This window comes from Panthera pardus, unplaced genomic scaffold, assembly GCF_024362965.1.
Source record: "Panthera pardus isolate Hobbes unplaced genomic scaffold, ASM2436296v1 HiC_scaffold_11, whole genome shotgun sequence".
Classification (NCBI taxonomy): domain Eukaryota; kingdom Metazoa; phylum Chordata; class Mammalia; order Carnivora; family Felidae; genus Panthera; species Panthera pardus.
The window spans coordinates 21,699,964-21,707,982 of record NW_026526666.1 but is presented as its reverse complement, the minus strand read 5'-3'; positions in this window follow the sequence as shown (position 1 = coordinate 21,707,982).

The following is an 8,019-nucleotide window of genomic DNA, read 5'->3' as shown; positions in this document are numbered from 1 at the left end:
TTTCCCTGTGGCTTTAGATAATCTTGGGTCTTGGGGCGCCTGGGTGGCTCCATCAGTTAAGCGTCCGACTTCGGCTCAGGTCATGAACTCACAGTCTGTGAGTTCGAGCCCCGTGTTGGGTTCTGTGCTAACAGCTCAGGGCCTGGAGCCTGCTTCGGATTCTGTCTCCCTCTCTCTCTGACCCTCCCCCGTTCATGCTCTGTCTCTCTCTGTCTCAAAAACAAATAAACGTTAAAAAAAAAAAAATTTAGATAATCTTGGGTCTTTCAAGCACCCACTCAGGCCCTTCCTGGCAGCTCAGGCAGCTCAGCACCAAGTCCATTTTTAGCTAATTTTAAATTACCATTAACCATTGCTATTATAAGGAAAAGTTAATAGAATAAAACTATTACCATTTGTTACTTTAGATGACAGTACAGATTCACTGTTAATTGATAGGTCCACATTTGCAGTCATCCTTTGCTAGGGTTAAGCATCAGCCCTCCATTGGATCTAGCCAACTTTTCATTTATGAATGTATTTACATGTATTCATTTAGGACTATTAATATGTAAAAATAACTTCTTTAAAACAAGTAACATACTTTTCCTTTGGAAATAGTTTACTAGAGATACTCACTTTCATCCTTTTTAAGTAGACCTCACTGAAGATTTAAAAGAATAATGGATATTGTTATAATGTTTTGGGAGTAATCATCTGAAAATACACTCATGTTAAAATGTGCTTTAAATGTAAAGTATTTAAGGGGTTTAATTGAATTTGCTAAATCAGACTTGTGTATTTTTTAAAAATATTTTTATGTTTATTTCTTTTGAGAGAAAGAGAGAGAGCGTCTGTCTGTGTGTGAGCAGGGAAGGGGAAGAGAGAAAGGGAGAGAGAGAATCCCAAGCAGGCTGTGTACTGTCAGTGCAGAGCCCATGGTGGGGCTTGATGTCACCAGTCCTGAGATCATGACCTGAGCTGAAATCAAGACTTGAGTGCCCAACCGGCTCAGCCACCCGGGTGCCCCCAGACTTTGTGTGTGTGTGTGTGTGTGTGTGTGTGTGTGTGTGTGTGTGTGTGTGTGTTTAAGTTTTTATTTATTTTTATTTTTGAGAGACAGAGACAGAGCATGAGTGGGGAGGAGCAGAGAGAGAGGGAGACAGAATCCAAACCAGGCTTTAGGCGCTCAGCTGTCAGCACAGAGCCGGACACGGGGCTCGAACTCACAAGCAGTGAGATCATGACCTGATCCAAAGTCGGACACTTAACCAACTGAGCCACACAGGCACCACCGAGACTTGTGTATTTTTAACAAAATCTGTGAATGTGCTTGTTTTTATGTGTTTGCTTTTTCTTTTAAAAGTCACTGCATGTATAAAAACATGATTTCTAATAATTGAAGGCTTATGTTTAATCCTTTAGACTGAAGTTTTATTATGACCTATTATTCTGTGTGGGTAGTAAATATAGCAATTAAAAATTATGATTCTAAGTGCCTTTTCTAATATATGCAAGCTCCTTCAATAGGTTTTCTAAATATTATAGCAAAAGTAGAGTTATACTTGTTGGGTTACAGAAAATTGTGACAGCGGTGAGGCCATGTTTCAATCTATGACTTTGAAAATATTGTTGTGAATTTTAGAATTTTAAAACCTGAAGTTCACTCTGGATATTACATGCATAATGCTCCAAACTTCAATTACTTCATATAATTTATGAAGTCTCCATTTACTTTATAGGCCATGTTTATTTTTGTTTTGAATGTTTTGGTTTTATAACATTGCCATTTTAATGGTTTCAATCATGCTATGACAGATTTTACCACCTTAGATTTGAAAAATTCATGGGTTATCTCCATGCACTCACAAAGTAATCATTGTTAAAGACTGTTTTTTCTAAATTTGTTTTTATTAATGTTTATTTTTGAGAGAGACAGAGCGTGAGCAGGGGAGGGGCAGAGAGAGAGAGGGAGACACAGAATCTGAAGCAGGCTCCAGACTCCGAGCTGTCAGCACAGAGCCTGATATGGGGCTCGAACTCATGAATCGTGAAATCATGACCTGAGCCAAAGTCAGACACTTAACTGACTGAGCCACCCAGGTGCCCCAGAGACTCTTTTTTCAATTTAAATTTCTTCAGCTTTTCAATTTGAAAAAATTCAAACATACATAAAAACTGAAAGAATTACTCTCACCTAAATTCAACATTACTAACACTTTGCCATACTAGCTTTATCAGGACACTTTACTCCTAAATACTTCAGCATGCATATCCTAAAAATAAGGGCATTTTCCTATTTAACTCAATACAATTTATCACACTTAGAAATTTTTAAATTAATTTGATTATATCATCTGAGTTCATATTCAGATGTTTCCAATTGTCTCAGAAATGACTTCACAGGCTTTTGTTTTTAAACCAGGAAGCAATTGAGGTTCATATTTTGTATTCAATTGTCTTATTAGTCTCAAAGATTCTTCCCTGCACCCCCTTGGTTTCTTACCCCCCATTATGTGACTTTTTGAAGATTGTAAATCACTTGGTTTCTGTCCTTGATCTGTCTATATTCTTTGACTTGTTCCTTTTATTCTTTGCATTTCCTCTGAACTGGAAGTGGAGTCTGTGGGTTTGATTAGCTTTATGCTAAATGTTTTTGGAGAATATTTCATAGGTGATCTTGTAGATTTTACGTTTTATCACATTGAAGACATAATTCTAGATTATCTCACTAATGAAAGTGATAATCAGTCACTTGATCAAGGTGTTGACTACCTTATCTTTCCACAGTAAGTCATTTTTCCTGCTTAGTAAATAGTAATCTCTAAGGCAATGTTTTGACACCATGGGAATAATCTTTTCCTAACAGTCTTTTATTCAATAACTTTAGCATCAACTGATGATTCTTTTTTTTAATATATTTTTTTTTTTAATGTTTATTTTTGAGGTGGGCAGGGGCAAAGAGAGAGGGGGACAGAGAATCCAAAGCTGCATTGACAGCAGAGAGCCTGACTCAGGGCCCAAACTCACAAATTGTGAGATCATGACTTGAGCTGAAGTTGGACACGCAATCTACTGAGCTTCCCAGGTGCCCCTCATCAACTGATGATTCTTAACTGAATCATTTATTACACTACACTGATGTGCAAAATGGTGATTTAAAATTTTTTAATTTTCTAATTTTTTTCTACTTTTATTAGTTTATATTCTTCTATTTAAAAAGGACTATTTCCCTTTTCCCAATGCCCCCTCTTTTTTCAAATATCTCTATGTCTTCAAATTATTCAATGTATTCAATGTTCAATACAGTCACAGTTCTTTTTGATACTCTGAGCCAACAGCCAGTGGAAGTGGAAGTCACTGCAGGCCAGCTCCTGTATCTTTTAGACGTGACCACGTTAGTCTCTGAGTTCTTCCTTCCTTCAGTCACAAGATGTCCCAGGCCAACCTTGTACTTGTGCTGTCTCAAACCTGGAATATCAGCTATTTCTTCAAAGAGCCTATTCCTTTTAGGGGGAATGGAATCTGGATTCTGTTTCCTTTTAGACCATTTCAGTGGACAGAGCTAGGAAGTAAATTTTTTAAAAAGTTCATAAATTCAAATTGATACTTAAAATTTAGCATTAGAAGGTTGTTGTGTTTTTTTTAATTTTATACTTGCCTCTCTTTTACAGTGAAAATACTGGTTCTGAGTAACAGTGTATGTGTTCATATGTTTTATTATGAGGTATATTTTTCAGCACTAAAAATATTACTAATGGTAAACATACTAAACAAAATTTTGTGTTTTCTTTTTGTCTTAGACTAATAGACCACTAAGGATGTATACTCAGAGTAGTGTTCAAAAATTAGTGGAAATCACTCTTTTCTCTACATGACTATGTTCATATACCTACGTTTGGGGGTGCCTGGGTAGCTCAGTCAGTTAAGCGTCCAACTTCGGCTCAGGTCATGATCTCATGGTTTCTGAATTCCAGCCCACCTCAGTCTCTGTGCTGACAGCTGGGAGCTGGAGCCTGCTTCAGATTCTGTGTCTCCCTCTCTCTCTGCCCCTGCCCCGCTTGCTCGCTCTCTCTCAAAAATAAACATTAAAAAAAAAATTTAAAGAACTAGGTTTACTTTTGTATTCAATTTCAGAATTTACATAAAGATTGTTATTCTATTTTTGAATATGTAAAGGATTTACATGGTTCCCAGTTAAAGCTACATTAAAGTATACTCAGAGAAGACTAGTTGTCATGCCATCCTTCCACCCCGTTCCTAACCACCCCCCAAGGTGGTATTTTCACTAGTTGCTAGTTTATATTTCCTGTGTTTCCTTTTGAAAAATAAAGTTATGTATATTGCTATATTTACTGTGTTTCTTTTGCTATGTGGAACGTGTTCTCAGCTTTTAAGATTTCTTTTTTGTTTAGAAAGCTATGTATGTTCTAGCAATTACATTTATACTGTTGACATTGTATGTAATGCTCTTAGAGCCCCCCTTTTGCTTATCTGGGTTTCTGTTTGTCTTTTTTTTTTTTAAGTTTTATTTATTCAAGTAATCTCTACACCCAATGTGGGGCTCAAACTCACGACCCTGAGATCAAGAGTCCCATGCTCCTCCGATTTAGCCAGCCAGGTGCCTCTAGTTTGTCATCTCTAAATGTTCTTTGATTCTGGGGCACCTGGGTGGCTCAGTCTGTCAAACATCTGACTCTTGATTTCAGCTCAGGTCATGAGCTCACGGTTCATGGGTTCAAGCCCCACATTGGGCTCTGTGCTGACAGTGCAGAGCCTGCTTGGGATTCTCTCTGTCCCTCTCTCTCTGCCCCCACCCTGCTCGCTCGCTCGCTCCCTCTTTCTCTCTCTCTCAAAATAAATAAATAAATACACATTTTTTAAAAATGTTCTTTGATTCCCATCTAATTGCCTCGTGACACCACTGAACTTATTCCACTCCTTCCTCTAATCTTCATATTTTTAGTTCCCTTATTTCTATTTGATTAGAACATGTATAACATTTACACACTATTTTCTCACTCTAATGCCTGCTTTTGTTATAATATTAAATATATTTTAAATCTACTCAATACTCTCCACTAGTACTTATTATTTCTTTTAACATTTATTTATTTTTGAGAGAAAGAACGAGCTGGGGAGGGGGCAGAGAGAGAGAGAGGAGGACAGAGGATCAGAAGTGGGCTGACCACAGAGAGCCCGATGTGGGGTTTGAACTCACAAACCACGAGACCATGACCTGAGCCGAAGTCAGAGCTTCACCCATTGAGCCACCCAGGCGTGCTTCCACTAGTACTTTGGCTGAATGCTCCCCAGCCAACTCATGGCTGGATAAAGCTCTTCCAGTAAAGTACACAAGGGAGAGCGTCTAGGCACACTGTTCCTCAAGTTCTGGCATGTTTAAAATTTCTTCTGGAACCTGGATACTTTAAGTTCACCTTGACTGGATATAAAATTCTTGGCTCAAACTTTCTTGGGTTTTTTGGAGAATGTTGCTCCGCTATTGTATTGTTTGGTTTTAGTGTCAGGCTGGCACCACTTCTTATCTGTCTCCTTTGGCAATGTTAGTTTTTCTTTTTAAGATTTTAAGTGGTCTCTACACCCAACATGGGCTTGAACCCACAACCCCAGGATCAAGAGTCCCATGCTCCACCGAGTCAGCCTGGCGCCCCTGGAAATATTAGCTTTGTTGTTGGCTTTTGCCTGGAGGCTCAGATAATTTTTGCTGTCGTTTTCTCTTTGATGCTTTTTGTTGTTGTTGTTGTTCTTGTAGCTGATTTATTCTTCTCCTCCATGTTTCTTACCTTTATTATGTCTGTTCTCTCTTAGAAACCCTGTAATTTAGTATTCATTTTTTTTAGATGATTTTATTTTTTCAGTATATTGGCTGAGTTTGATCAACTCTCAGTTCACATATTCCTGCTGGGTTTTAAACCTTGTATATGTTGCATCCTTTTACATCTGCAGTTGTATATTTAATGATATTTAATTAATATTGGGAATGTTGTATGCAGTTATCCTCTGCTTCATATTTTCTAGAGTGTAGTATCTTTTAATTGAAAAGTCTTTATTTTCTGTTTTCTTTTTATAGTAGCCTTGTATGGGCTTTTGGTGGCTTTTTTGTTCGTGATAAAATGTTCTGGATTTTCCTGGATCAGCAAGAAAAGGTGGTTCTATGGAAGAGATGGGTGAAGGGGTATCAGTGACTCAGTTTTATAGTTAAAGAAAATGATCTTCTGTTGTTATAGTGCAGTTTCTTTAATAAATGGTGCATTTTGAGGTTTGGATTGTGTGATACAATCTTAAGTTTTTTAGGAATATTTAGCTTCAGCCACTTGTTCTTCTCTCCAAGGGATCCCTGTACCTTCCAAAGTACCTCTTGAAGTATTCTCATGAACTTTCCAAACCTTGGTTCTTACCTGTTTTCAAGCCTGATTTTCTCCTCATTATTTTGGAGGACTCCCAATATCCTTCAAAATCATTACCTTTTGCTTATGCTGGCCAATGCTAATTTCTGTTGATTGTAACCAAAGAACCCTAACTGACCCACACAAACCACTTAATGTAAAGTTTGTGAATCTTCACAACCCCAAATAACATACAAAGCCACACATGTATACACAATAAGTCTGTTAGTACAAGACTGATTACTCTTGTTTACTATTGCAGCTCTTCCAGTGCAAAGCCTGACATTCTGGACATTCAATATGTATTAAATTTCTCTTATTACATTATTTCCAACAGCACTTGCCACAGTCTGCAATTATCTGCCTTTTTTTTTGTTTCATAACTTTTGTCACCCAGTATAATTAAGCTACATGTAGATAAATATGATCTCATTTATTTACATAGCCTCAGTGTCTAGTAAACCAGTGAAACACTTAGAGTACTCAAAAATATTTTCTGAATGACTAAACAATAATCAGTTCTTGAGGATGGAAAAATTGGTATAGCTGAGGGGCTATGAAGAATCAGAGTAACCAGACAATAAATGATCTTACCAGCCCTCTATATCCATCCAAAACAAGCTCCTGGGAATTTATTTATGAAATCTCGCATGACTTTCTCTAAACAGTTTCAAGTTGAGGCTCAATGAAATGTTTCTGCAAGAGAGTATTTTTATTTTTTGTGGATTTTTTAAAAGTTTATCCATTTATTTTGAGAGAGTGCACTAGCAGGGGAGGGGCAGAGGGAGAGAGAGAGAATCTCAAGCTTGAGATTGAGGGGCTCGAACTCACAAACCGTGAGATGATCTGAGCCAAAACCAAGATTCTGATGCTCATCCCAGTGAGGCACCCAGGCACCTCAGAGAATATTTTTAATGTTCTTATTTTTGAGAGAGAGGGAGACAGAATCTGAAGCAGGCTCCGTGTTGTCAGTGCAAAGCCCAATGCGGGGCTTGAACCCATGAACTAGGAGATCATGACCTGAACCAAAGTCGTTTGCTTAGCTGACTGAGCCACCCAGGCAACTCCCGTCCCCCCACCCCCTCCCTGCCATCCCACCACCTAGAATATTTTTAAACAGGTGATCTGGGGTGTGTGGCTGGCTCAGTCAGTATAGCATGATACTCTTGATCTTGAGTTCAAGCCCCACCTTGGGTGTGGAGCCTACTTAAAAAATAATAATAAACAAATGATGGGTTTACTTATTGATGGGAAAATGTAACTTGAAGTATCCATCAGGCTAACTGCCTTTCTTCTCCCTTCCATGGAAAGTGGTTTGTTTTCTATTTCTTTCTAGTCAAATGTTTTACATAGAAATAGAAGGATAGAAAATTCAAATTTATCTTTTAACATTTTATTTTGAAATAATTTCAAACTTACACAAAAGTTACAACAGTATTACAAAAACACATTCCCTTTACCCTGTATATTAGCTATCTACAGCTATGTTACAAATTACCCCAAAACTAAGCGGCTTAAAACAAGTACTTTAAAAAAAATTTTTTTTTTAATGTTTATTTATTTTTGAGAGAGACAGAGACAGAGCGTGAGCAGGGGAGGGGCAGAGACAGAGAGGGAGACACAGAATTCGGAG